Here is a 12,687-nt window from a genome sequence, read left to right on the forward strand (position 1 = left end):
GGGAGGTAATCCTCCAAACTGTGAAGGATGACATCATCACTTCCTTGATGACTAAGCCTCTTCCAACTCTATGAAGATTTAGAAAGTTTTTCATGGTATTAACATATTTTGTGTTAGGAAATCTATGTATGCTTAGTATTTTTGGTCCTTTCTTTTTCTTTTCTCTTTCATTCTTTCTTTCTTTCTTTCTTTTTTTTTTTTTTTTTAGACAGTCTCGCTCTGTCACCCAGGCTGGAGTGCAGTGGCACAATCTCACCTCACTGCAATCTCCACCTCTTGGGTTCAAGAGATTCTCATGCCTCAGCTTCCCCAGTGGCTGGGATTACAGGTGCTCACCACCATGCCCAGCTAATTTTTGTACTTTTCAATAGAGACAGGGTTTCACCATGTGTACTTTCAATGTTTATAATTTAGCCTATTACAGCTAACAGATTAGTTTCTTAGTTTCTATTTTAAACATGTATGTAATGCTTAATGGATTAAGACTTGCGATTTAAGTTGAAATTTTATTGAGTTGATCTATGTATTAAAATAGTGAAACGATCCTGAAGCTTACTGTGTTTATAAGCTTATTAGATTCATGGTTTATTTGGTACCAGGAAAGTTTGTTTGTTAGATCAGACAATTACAGTGTTGAAAAGAAAATTGATGTTTTAAATCTATAAGTAGAGTTTAAGGAATTTGAAGGAGCCCATTTTTCTATAAATGAGATCAAACATAATTGATGGCCCTTAAATATAATCGTTATTAATTACTAGACTATGAATAATTCTTTGAATTTAACACCTTAATGAAGAGTTACTGTTTAGAACTTGTCATTTTAATTTAAAAGTTCAAAATAATCTTTTCTACACACAAAATTCTCTTTCAAAGATACCAAAAAATAATACTCACTTTTAACACAGGATTAATACAAATGCACAGTTCTAGGCTTTTAGTACCTATTGGGCTGTCTATATTTGAAATTTTAAATTCTCTGTCCCTGAGTAACCACAAACAGTTATCTTAACCACACATTTTAAATATTTCTTTCTAATCTCTCTGTCTCTGTCTGTCTCTGTCTCTGTCTCTGTCTCTGTCTCTCTCTCTCTCTCTCTTTTCTCTTCTTACTGAATTTTGAATAGTCTAGGTCTAGGGCACACACTCTGACCATGTTTATGAGCTGATTAGCATAATGAAATTACAGGTGAAAAAATAAATCACTTAAAGGTACATAGAAGAAAAATAGAAGGTTATATAATTTTCTTCAGTGAAGATACAAATGCATGCTTTGGATATCCAGAGATTCAAAAGAAATCCACTGGTTGGAAAGCTTTTATGTTAGAGTGAAAAAAGCTTTCATTACTAGAGGGGGAAAAAAGAATTGAGATGACTTTATGAAAGAACCACAAAACTAATTAAAGTTCTGTGAAATAGGCCCCGTAGGGAAAGGCTTAAGATCTGGGATATTTAAACTGCAGAAAACTGAGGTGAAGTGTCTAGACAAAGTGGTTTGACTAAAGTTGGCTTTTAAATACTGGTTGAAGTTCTTCCAATAACTGGCCCCCTTATAAAGCAAATAAAGCTAATTTTAAAAATTCTTCAGCTGACCTATGAAGTGTAGAATTTAAGGATCTTTAAATATAGGAAGAGATATTCTATGAATTTTATGCTAAACAGACATTTTCTTTCCTTTACAGATAGAGCAAAGGAAAAATGAGCTACAGCAAGAAAATTGTAGGTCGACATTAGAAAAATTTGTAGATTTAAGATTGCATTATACAAATAATATACTGGTTGATCCTTTTTGGAAGGAAAAAGAAACTAAAGTGCATCAAAAACATCCTTTCTTAGTAGATGAATGTAAAAGGTGATGAGAAAATCACAGGGTGAAGACACAGAGAAGAGAAGGGAGGATTAGTAGCCATTGGACTTGGTCAAATCCTAGGTAAAAGGTTAGAGAGGTCAAACTCAGCCATTTAATACCCCTGCCCCTTCTCACATTCAGGTCCAGGAAACCAGCTTCTTGGTATTCTCACTTTCACAGTTGCTGCTCTGAACTCCACTCTGAGCCACCTAACCAACTTCTCCCCATCCCTCAGGGCTTTGTTTTTGATTAGATAGAAATCGCTCATCAGGAAAAGTCGCACTTATCAAGGTGTTCATGGGTATCTTATGTTATCTTTGTCCAAATATCACATTTACTTTATAATCAGTTTTCTTGAATATTTATAACTTTACTAAAAGGAATGACTTTAACAATAGAACTCTCTAGAACTTTTTTAGGTCAGGATAGGAGGGAGAAGAGTTTTGAGGGATCTCAACACTCCATGTAAATTCATTCAACAACTAATTCTTAGGCACTTTCTGTTGAGACACCGTTCTAGGCACATGCTATAACTTCATATAGTGATAAGTACTATGAATAAAAGACAACAAAGTGATGAGATAGAGATGAATGGGCAGAGCTGTGATAGGTGGTGGTGGTGGCTACTTTTTCTAGATTGCACAATCTTGGACCTCCTTTCTGAGAAGGTGATGTTTGAGCTGAGAATCTGAGTAAGATGGAGCTTGTTAGGCTAAGCTTTGGGGGCAGAGAGTACTCTAAGAAAATCTTTAACTGAGGTTGGATGGCCTTTGCATGCATTCAACCCAAGGACATCAGTAGCATTTATGGAATTAATATTGGTCTCTCATCTTCTCTAGAGGTTTCAGAAAACTCTAGGAAATTCAGATCAAACTTTTGACATCCTCTATGATCTTTTTCTTCTTAGATTTCAATCTTCTAAGGCAATTAGAACAGATACACTCTGCTCATATAGGGGTCTATTATTTATTCATTTTTTCCATCAGCTCTTTAACATTTAGTCAACAGATATTTATTAAAGATCTACCACACGCCAGATAATACAGCAGTGAACCAAACATACAAATCCATATCTAGCCTGGGTGCAGTGGTTCACACCTGTAACCCCAACATTTTGGGAGGTCAAGGCGGGAGGATTGTTTGACACCAAGTGTTTGAGACCACCCCAGCCAACATAGTGAGACCCCGTTTCAAAAAAAAAAAAAAAATCCACATCCATATGGAAGTTTGCATTTTAGTGAGATAGAAAAACAATAAAGAAAATACTTTATTTCATCAAATGTAAGATGCACAATTTTTTACACTTCAAAATCTCTGAAATTGTAATCTGACTTAGTACCATCTTACATTTGTAATGGCAGCTGCTTTTCTTTTCTTGCGATACAAAAATAATGTTGCATCTTATAATCAAAGACATCTAAGATTTCATGAAGTGTTTTTTACTGAAAATAAGAAAAATAAGTAGGTGGTTAGATAGTGTTAAGTGCAAAAGAGAAAAGTAAAGCAACTTTCACTGCCAAAATGAGTGAGAATAAATTAATTTTAAGAAAAGTAAAGCAAGAGATGGAAGGGGATAGAAACTGCTTGTGACTTGGAAGGGCGGGTGGGAAGGGAGTTGTAATTTTAGATGGGAAGGCCTCATTGAGAAGGTGCCATTTGTGCACAGACCTGAGGGTGGTGAAGGAGGAAGCCATGTCAGTATCTAGGGGAAATGCATCCCAAGAAGAGAACTGCAAGTGCAGAGGTCCTGAGGCAGGTGCTTGCCAAGTGTGCTTAGAGAGCAGCAATAAAGGCCACGTGACTGTGGCAGAGTGAGCAAAGAGGAGAGCAGTAGGAGATGAAGTCAGGGAGGTAAGGAAGGGCCAGATCACGAAGAGCGTTAACAGTTGATTTGTCACTGATGGAGAATAAGCTGATTTGAGGAGAAAATATCAAGGGCCCAACATAAGACATGTTTTGGAGATGTCAGGGAGTCAGTTTATCTGAGGCTGAAATTCAAGAGAGGTCCAAGTTGGAGATGTACATCTAGGATATATATAGCCAAATTATGGACATGGTTGGGGTGTATATAAATAAGTCTAAGGACAGAGCCTTAGGGAGGACTCCAGCATTTTGTTGTGACCCACATAGGCCAACTTGACCTCAAAGACAACAGACTTACCCATTCATTAGCAACTGTACGCACAAGGCTAAATTCTAGATTCATCCAATTACTTTAAAAGGCCCTGTGGGAATATACTCAACAATACTGTGTGTTTATTACAGACGATGCTGTGACATGTGGTTATTCCTTGAGGAATAGTGTTTTGTCTATTTCATCTGCTCTGGATATCTTCCAGTACTGGCATATCTCAGGACTGAGCACAGTTTTTCTCTGGATGGCTTCTATTCTAGGTATTTTCCATCCCTTCAGAGGTTACAAATAAAGACACTGATTTCCTTACTCTTAAAATGAGAGTTTAATGGCTACTTCACAAGATAACTTTAATGACCATTTCAAAGGAAATAAAGAAAGCATTTAGTACAGCATGTGGGAGCATAGTGTAACATTCATAAATGTTCATTTGCTTATTTCTTTTTCCAGATATGGTCTTGAAGACATCTTAAAAAATCTGTTGGACCAGAGTATAAAGGTGTGTTCCAGAAAATTAGCCAATGGCGCCTGCAGTTATAAAAGAAAGTATGTTCAAAGATTTTCAAGATTATGTCGGAATCATATGAAAAGATTTGAATGCAAAATCTCCTCTTTGGTAATGTATAAGGAACTACTGTGCTGCTTTGCATCATTGCAACAGGTCTTATATATAGCCTCAGTTATATTAATAATATGATTAGCCATTTATGTTAATTTTGCAGACTGGTAATAAAAATCTAGGCATTTTAATGGACATCCTTATATTTCTTTAACAACCGTTTTTAAGGGATTTAACGTGCACCCAGTAGTGTACTAGCTACTGGAAATCTGTTGGTGAGGAAGACACCATCTGTGCCCTCAAAAAGATAATGTATAGTGAGACTGAAGAATAGAGTGAAATATGGCAAATTTGTCGAGAGGACTAAGCTGAGCACTATGTGAGAGGAAGAGCACCATGATTTTTCCTAAAATGTGCCATAACTTACTGGCAATTTAATTTTGGATGGGGGTCTAGATTCTGATGTTACAATTCCACTCTATGAGTAGCAGATGATTTCAAACATACCTTTGAAATCAAAGACATCATTCGTATCATTACAGTTTCCTTCTTCCTTTCTATAGTCAGAATTTTTCCTTTCTACAGTCGGAAGTGTGAATATGAATGCCTGATCCTAACCCAAGCATGGCAGCTACAATAAGAACAGGTATTACAGTCATTTTGTCAGTCAAGCTTGAATCACAGTTTCAATGAGTAAATTATCTCTCAATAGATCTTTTTGTAAAGGTGTGAGAGTATACATGTTCTGCTTAAGAACACCAGCCAACTGGCCGGGTGTGGTGGCTCACGCCTGTAATGCCAGCACTTTGGGAGGCCGAGGCAGGTGGATCACGAGGTCAAGAGATGGAGACCATCCTGCCCAACATGGTGAAATCCCGTCTCTACTAAAAATACAAAAAATTAGCTGGGCGTGGTAGCACGTGCCTATAGTCCCAGCTACTTGGGAGGCTGAGGCAGGAAAATCGCTTGAACCCAGGAGGTGGAGGTTGCAGTGAGCCAAGATCGTGCCACTGCACTCCAGCCTGGTGACAGAGCGAGACTCCGTCTAAAAAAATGAAAATAAAACAAACAAACAACAACAAAAAACATCAGCCTTATTTTCCTCCAGGGAAATCAAATGAGTGTATTAGTCTATTTTCATGCTGCTGATAAAGACATTTGGGTAAAGATACCCAAGACTGGGCAATTTACAAAAGAAAGAAGTTTAATTGGATTTACAGTTCCATGTGACTGGGGAAGCCTCAAAATCACGGTGAAGGCAAGGAGGAACAAGTCACTTATTACATGAATAGCAGCAATCAAAGAGAGCTTGTGCATGAAAACTACCTCTTATCATAACCATCAGATCTCATGAGACCTACTCACTATCATGAGAATAGCACAGGAAAGACCTGTCCCCATGATTCAATTACCTCCCACCAGGTCCCCCGCTACAACACAAGGGAATTCAAGATGAGATTTGAGTGGGAACACAGCCAAACCATATCATTCACCCCAGCCCCTCCCAGATCTCATGTCCTCACATTTCAAAGCCAATCATGCCTTCCTAACAGTCCCCCAAAGTCTTAATTCATTTCAGCATTAAGTCAAAAGTCCACATTCCAAAGTCACATCTGAGACAAGGCAAGTCCCTTCAACCTAGAGCCTGTAAAATCAAAACAAGTTAGTTACTTCCTAGATACAATAGGGGTACAGGCATTGAATAAATACAGCCATTCCAAATGGGAGACATTGGCCAAAACACAGGGGCTACAGGCCCCGTGCAAGTCTGAAATCCAGCAGAGCAGTCAAATCTTAAAGCTTTAAAATAATCCCTTTTGACTCCATATCTCACATCAAGGACACACTGATGCAAGAGATGGGTTCTCATGGTCCTGGACAGCTCCGCCCCTGTGGCTTTGCAGGGTATAGCCCCTTTCCAGGCTGCTTTGACAGGCTGGAATTGAGTTCTGCAGCTTTTCCAGGCACACGGTGCAATCTGTCAGTGGATCTACCATTCTGGGATCTGGAGGACAGTGGCCCTCTTCTCACAGCTCCACTAGGCAGTGCCCCAGCAGGAACTCTGACCCCACATTTCCCTTCTGCACTGCCCTAGCAGAGGTTCTCCATGAGGACCTCCCCAACCCCCCCCACAGCAAACTTTTGCCTGGGCATCCAGGTGTTTCCATATATCTTCTGAAATCTAGATGGAGGTTCCCAAACTTCAGTTCTTGACTTCTGTGCACCTGCAAGCTCAACACCACATGGAAGCTGCCAAGGCTTGGGGCTTCCACCCTCTGAAGCAACAGCCAAGCTGTACCGTGTCCTCTTTTAGTCATGGCTGGGACACAGGGCACCAAGTCCCTAGACGGCATACAGTAGAGGGACCCTGGGCCCGGCCCACAAAACCATTTTCTCCTAGACCTCTGGGCCTGTGATGTGAGAGGCTGCTGTGAAGACCTCTGACATGCCCTGGAAACATTTTCCCCATTGTCTTGGGGATAACATTTGGCTCCCTGTTGCTTACGCAAATTTTTGCAGCCAGCTTCAATTTCTCCTCATAAAGTGGGTTTTTCTTTTCTATCACATGGTCAGGCTGCAAATTTTCTGAACTTTTATGCTCTGCTTCCCTTGTAAAACAGAATGCCTTTAACAGCACCCAAGTCAGCTCCTGAATGCTTTGCTGCTTAGACATTTCTTCTGCCAGATACCCCAAATCATCTCTCTCAAATTCAAAGTTCCACAAATCTCTAGGGCAGGGGAAATATGCCACCAGTCTCTTTGCTAAAACAGAACAAGAGTCACCTTTGCTCTGGTTCCCAAGAAGTTTCTCATCTACATCTGAGACCACCTCAGCCCGGACTTTATTGTTTATATCACTATCAGCATTTCTGTCAAAGCCATTCAACAAGTTTCTAGGAAGTTCCAAACTTTCTCACATTTTCTTGTCTTCTTCTAAGCCCTCCAAACTGTTCCAATCTCTGCCTGTTACCCAGTTCCAAAGTTGCTTCCACATTTTTGGGTATCTATTCAGCAACACCCCACTCTACTGGTACCAATTCACTGTATTAGTTGGTTTTCATGTGGCTGAAGACTCACTCACTATCATGAGAACAGCATGGGAAAGACCTGCCCCCATGATTCAATTACCTCCCAGCAGGTCCCTCCCACAACACGTGGGAATTCAAGATGAGATATGACTGGGGACACAGCCAAATCATATCAATGAGGTAACAGCATTTTGATTTTCTTCCTGGAGTATTTACATTCAGTGACTCCTGGAAGCAAAATCTCCAACCAGACATGGAGAGAGGTGGAGCCAGCTGGACTTCCTGGGTTGAGTGGGGACTTGGAGAACTTTTCTGTCTAGCTAGAGGATTGTAAATGCACCAATCAGCACTCTGTAAAAATGCACCAATCAGCACTTTGTGTCTAGCTAAAGGTTTGTAAATGCACCAATCAGCACTCTGTAAAAATGCACCAATCGGCGCTTTGTGTCTAAAGGTTTCTAACCGCATCAATCAGCACTCTGTAAAAATGCACCAGTCAGCGTTCTGTGTCTAGCTAAAGGTTTGTAAACGCACCAATCAGCATTCTGTAAAAACACACCAATCGGCACTCTGTGTCTAGCTAAAGGATTGTAAATGCACCAATCAGCACTCTGTAAAAACACACCAATCAGCACCCTGTGTCTAGCTAAAGGATTGTAAATGCACCAATCAGCACTCTGTAAAATGGATCAATCAGCATTCTGTAAAATGGACCAATCAGCTCTCTGTAAAATGGACCAATCAGCAGGATGTGGGCAGGGCCAAATAAGGGAATGAAAGCTGGCCACCTGAGCTGGCAGTGGCAACCCCCTCGCGTTCCCTTCCGTGCTGTGGAAGCTTTGTTCTTTTGCTCTTCACAATAAATCTTGCTGTTGCTCACTCTTTAGGGCCTGCACTACCTTTATGAGCTGTAACACTCACCACGAGGGTCGGTGGCTTCATTCCTGAAGTCAGCAAGACCATGAACCCACCAGAAGGAAGAAACTTCAGACACATCTGAGCAGCTGAAGGAACAAACTCCAGACACACCATCTTTAAGAACTGTAACACTCGCCAACAGGGTCCGTGGTTTCATTCTTGAAGTCGGCAAGACGAAGAACCCACCGGAAGGAACCAATTCCGGACACAATGGTTCCTGTGTGTGAAAACCTGTAAAAGCATTTCACAGTGGTTATTCTTCTCTTGAGTTTCCAGGGAGATTGCCAGCCTCCCTCAATACTTATTGAGTGCTTACATATCTGGGTTTTCAGGGGTAAGGAGTTTGATAATGATCACCTTGTAGTCTCACTCCCCTCTTTCTGGACATTGTGAATTCTCTTTGATCCATTTTCAGCCATAGACATCTCTGTGATCTTTGCTCATGGAGGTTTACCAGCTGATGCTATATCAAAAGAAAACACATAATTAAAATTCAGCTGGAACCACCTAGAAATGATCAATACTTAGTCGGAAGCAATTGTCTTCAAAATTCCTTGGTTATTCATTAATGAGTAACCTCAGAAAACATCCCAGAAAAGGCTGACAATTTAGAGTTTGGAAGACATGAATTAATTTAATAAGGTTGAATTAGGGGCAAAATTTGGAGAAGGATACTCTTTTTGCTTGTTTGTTTTTTGAGACACAGTCTCACTTTATTACCCAGGCTGCTGTGCAGTGGCTCTTTGCAGCCTCTTCCTCCTGGGCCCAAGTGATCCTCCAGCCTCAGCCCCCAAGTAGCTGTAAACATAGGCACGCGCCACAACGCCTGGCTCATTTTTGTATTTTTTTTATGAAGATCGGGTTTCGACATGTTGCCCAGGCTGGTCTTAAGCTCAAGCCATCTTCCCGCCTCGGCCTCCCAAAGTGCAGGGAATATATAGGCGTGAGCCACCCTGCCTGGCCCAATATTCATGTTTTTTAAAAAATAAAGTTAGAGATAAAATTTCCATTTAAATAGGAAAGAATTCTTACTATATTTGCCTAAAATAGAGCAGCATTTATTTTAAAGCTAAGCTTATAATGTGACTAATAATTCATCATTTTTATTTCCCGATTAAAAAATACCACTTTAGCATTCAAATTTGCATGCTCTTGTTGCCTTTGTAGTTATCAGTGTCTTCAGCACGCATGCTGGTGTGTGGGTGCTCATGAGTGCTTCAACCGATACACGTTTTCAAGTGAATTCACGATGTGTAGAGAAGGATGTATGCTTACAATTTTGTTAATAAGGTAAAGCGTATGCTAATTAGATCAATTCATGAAGGGAGGCATTAGGTCCCTGGGCTTAATAAAAGAGCTGTATTGCATGTATTTCTTTACATCTCTCTTTGATTATACTGTGAGTTCCTAAAGATCAGGGACCATGTCCTACTCATTGTTGTAGTCAAAGCATTAAGTGTGCATAGAACTGACAGATAGTGAAAGCGTAATAAATAATTCTTGAACTGACTCTCAAACAGACCCTACAGGCGATTATAGTATGGATCAATAGAGTAGAAATGAAGATTAAAAATAAACGTATAACCCTGATCCTATATTTCTTTAAGATATTGATATGCCCTAACACTATTGTATGTGGGATTACTAACGTACTAATAGTTAGAAGTTAACACAGGCCTCCAGGGCAGCAGCATATTTCATAAGTAGATTTTTTTTTTTTTGGCTTTTTTCTTGGTTGTTGTTATTTCTAGTATCTGCAATTAAATCAACTGAACTGCTGCTACATCTAACAATTTTCAGTGCTTATTGTGTATCTAAAGCCAAATATAGCAAGATTCCCAGAATACTGGATTCCTATAATGGCATAATTTATTTCCTCTTAACAGCTGTGTGTCTGTGTGTGAGCTTGTGTGTGTGTGTGCGCGCGCTTTTTCACATCATTACTTATCTATTTAAAGGGGAAAACTTCTGAGAAAAATCACAGGAGGACTGAATTTAGCCTGCTCTGACGAACTAAAAATATGAAATAAAAAATGAACCAGTTTTGACTGGGCGCGGTGGCTCACGCCTGTAATCCCAACACTCTGGGAGGCCGAGGTGGGCAGATCACGAGGTCAGGAGATCAAGACCATCCTGGCTAACACAGTGACACCCTATCTCTACTAAAAAATACAAAAAATTAGCCGGGTGTAGTGGCGGGCACCTGTAGTCCCAGCTACTCGGGAGGCTGAGGCAGGAGAATGGCGGGAACCCGGGAGGCGGAGCTTGCAGTGAGATGGCGCCACTGCACTCCAGCCTGGGCGACAGAGTGAGACTCCATCTCAAAAACAAACAAACAAACAAAAAAACCCAAAAAAACAGTTTTGGTAAACCATCTCTTACCTCACTTTCCAAACAAATCCATCTATAAAATTTAAAAATTTTCACTCAAAAATTATCTTTCCCTAGAAATACATTACATGAAGAGGAAGTATAATAAAATTATATACTTAATGCACAGCCTTTTTGCATATACCAGATCCATGTTAATGCATATGAGTTAACATCATACGGGATGTTTCTCTTTAAAATACTGGACTCATCCTCCATGCCCAAAGGACAATCTTGGGTGTAAGGAAAAAATCTTTTTAAAACAGCTCTATTTCCAACTGCCTTTCTTTCATTAATTAGTTGTCTATAGTAATTTATTGAATGCTTGCTAAATATCCCCTGCACTTGGGGATATGAAGGTGAATAAGACTAGGTTCATCTCCTTATTGAGCAGGAGAGGAATTACAGGAATGTACCAGAAGGGTGCTGAGGGAGCCTTGTTGTCTGCCTAGGGAAGCTGGGGAGGCTTCACAAAAGCGTTTTTCAGCTGGATCTGGGAGGGGGAGTTAGACTGTGGGGGGAAGTAGGGAAGAAGAGTGCTGTGGTCTGAATGTTTGTGTCCCCCGCAAATTCATATGTTGAAATCCTAACCCCCAAAGTGATAGTATTAAGAGACAGGGCTTTCGGGAGGTGATTAGGTCATGAGGGTGGAGCCCTCCTGAATGGGATTCGTGCCCTTGTGAAAGGCCCAAGGGAACTACCTCAGGTCTTCCTTCCAGCAAGAACGTATCATGGCTGGCCCTCACCAGACACTGGATCTGCCAGCACCTTGACTTTGAACTGCCCAGCTTCCAGAACTGCAAGAAATAAATGGTTGTTGTTAATAAGCCATTCAGTCTGTAGTATGTCATTATAGCAGCACAAATTCCTAAAGGAGAGTTGGAAGGAAGGCCCTTCATTTCAGGCAGGCTAGAAGCACCGAAATAAAGGCCTCATGCAGCTAAAGGGCCTTCTATGTCTGGGAAGTGGGAAGTGATGGAAGGGACAGAGGGCAGAGTAGGTAACTGGCACTCAGACTGTGAAGGGCCCATGAAGGGATGTGGGCTTATCCTTTCGACTTTCAATGCCTGTTTCTCAAACTGCTCTGTATGTACTCACCCAGGGGCATTTCAGGTTTTAGGATACACAGAGTGTAACTTTGCAGACTACCAACTTGCCATAAAGATTTCTGGGGGGGCAGGGGCAAAGCATCATTTTTACACAAAAGTAAATGTGTGTGTGTTGCAGAGAATGAAATTTTATGTTTGGCACAATTGCTTAGGGCTCTTCCCTAGATCCTCAGAGATTTCCTCTCCTCCATCTCTTCCACCATTAAGTATCCTTCGGTTAAGTCTGGAAAGTTCTAGGAAGTCTTTCCTTAGCTGCTGCAGAGCCTGGATCTAGGTGTGGCCTCCCAAATCTAACCAAAAGACAAGCACCTTTACACTGACTCCCAGTCTCCTTCCAAAAGCAAGAACACCTTGTCAGTGTTAGGTACATCCCACCCTTCCTCCCTTCTCAGGTTTGTATTTGAATAAGTGTTTCCACTTTAAGTGAAAGAATACTCCTGGTAACAGCCTTTATTAAGACTACTACATGCCATACACTTTATATATATTATGACATTTAATCCTCACTGAGACCTAAGGTCATGTAGTTTGCAATGGTAGGGTCAGAACTGAAGTCAGATCTTTTGGACCCGAAAGCCCATTTTTAAATTTCTTACCTTTATGCAACTCTGTTTAGAAGATTAAAACAAAACAAAACAAAAAAAACTTCAGACTTAGCCAACCATTTCTGGTCAGAAGAATCCTGATCATACTTGTATAATACATGGTGTCTTTAAAATCCA

General features: G+C 40.5%; 1 long non-coding RNA gene across 1 annotated transcript; it reads right to left on the bottom strand.

The window, feature by feature from the left end:
* Positions 1-8,623: 8,623 nt before the first annotated feature.
* On the bottom strand, positions 8,624-12,269 carry LOC116268846. The gene is made up of 3 exons (XR_004176022.1): positions 11,558-12,269; positions 8,844-8,949; positions 8,624-8,717 (listed from the first exon to the last, which is right to left on the bottom strand). It is a non-coding gene; the product is annotated as an uncharacterized LOC116268846 (long non-coding RNA).
* Positions 12,270-12,687: the final 418 nt, after the last annotated feature.

This window comes from Papio anubis, chromosome 9 (genome assembly GCF_008728515.1).
Source record: "Papio anubis isolate 15944 chromosome 9, Panubis1.0, whole genome shotgun sequence".
NCBI lineage: Eukaryota > Metazoa > Chordata > Mammalia > Primates > Cercopithecidae > Papio > Papio anubis.